Source organism: Echinops telfairi, unplaced genomic scaffold (assembly GCF_000313985.2).
Source record: "Echinops telfairi isolate 266 unplaced genomic scaffold, ASM31398v2 ScPeMD7_7412;HRSCAF=8450, whole genome shotgun sequence".
Lineage (NCBI taxonomy): Eukaryota > Metazoa > Chordata > Mammalia > Afrosoricida > Tenrecidae > Echinops > Echinops telfairi.
Genome location: NW_022111312.1, coordinates 950,852 through 952,346, shown reverse-complemented (window position 1 = coordinate 952,346; position 1,495 = coordinate 950,852).

Below are 1,495 nucleotides of genomic sequence, written 5' to 3'. Positions count from 1 at the left end.
CCCTTGTATGTATTGTTCTTATAATTGGCCCACAATTTTTACTTGAGTTTGTTAATACTAGATTTTGCACACACAATAAACCAATTCTCATGTCACCATCAAGTGGGTAAAGCTTGAGTAATATGAGGGTTTTTTGTTGGTGTGCTTTATAACTAGTCTATGAAGGTGTCTGAACTTTTTTGTCTGACCCTATGATTATATGGGCATTATGATAACAACCTTTTAATTATACAAAAAACACATTCCACTAAATTCATAGGTGTTTGTGGAAGTCAAATAATTGGGTATTGTTCATATCCCTTTTCTTCATGCCAGTTCTGGTTGCAGAGCACTGAGGATGAGAGACTGCCCTAGAATTATTTGTTGCTAGTGCCGGCAACATTTAAAGCACAGCCACAGTGAAGTTCATTACCCTAGAGTACAGAGCCATGCTTCCCATTGAAGACTCCCTGCTTGGTGCCCTGAGCTGGTTCATGAAAACACTTACAGTGGGCTGCTTCTGGGTTTTTACCACACCAGTGCTAACTAATGAAATCATGTTTCTGGGGAGAGATTTTCTTCTAGATTTTATTGTAAGTCTTGGTTTTGCTGGAAATACTACTCATTTTGTGCTGAAAAGAACTAATGAGAAAAACATTCTTCAAGATCATGAAATTAGAATTAAAGTTTTAAATATGCAACTAAAGCCCGATTCTAGGATGTTCCGTTATTGTTGCTTAGAAACACTTCTCACATACTGCAGTTAATGAACCAGTGAGCTTTCAAAGAAAACATTTCCGTTGTTTCTACTTCATTTGTAGAGTGTCTACCTAGTGTGTGTAGTTCGTAGCTTTATTTAGTGTCTCCGCATTTCATCTGCGTGCTCTGTCTGACAGCAGTCACTGTGCTTACGGAGTCACGTTGAGATGGGCCACTTTCAATTGACAGTGTTTAGATTTCTAAAGATAACTTGGGAGCCCTAAACATGAATGTCCTGCTCTGTGTGCCAGCTGTCGTTGATGGGATTAGGACGTCAGTGGTGGTGCGTGCTTAAAGACATTGGTGTGCTCTTACTTGAACCCCAGTGAAATGCCCACGGTTTAACTTGTAATTTTGAATGGTGGTTTTCCTAATCTGACCCAATTATTAATCAGATCATACCTGGGATGAGGCTAATATGTCCTAAACTGTAGAACTTTCAGTTTGATGTTTATTTGACTTATTTAGCAACCACTTTGACTTCAGTTGCATTGCTTTTTTTGTCAAGACTGAACTTTGTCATGTCTGAATTTTCCTAACACTGAATTTGATGTAAAAAATGTATGATGTGCTAGAAACTGTATTCATAGTAAGCTAAGTTATAACCTAATGTAAACTATAAAACATTTCTTGTAAATTGCCTAATTTATTTTTTCATTTATGTACAGTTTCTTATGTACAATTTTTAAATACTTGATTGTGGCCTGCTCTGTAAACAGCCTTTTGTACCCTTTTAACAGACACTCGCATGGAAGAA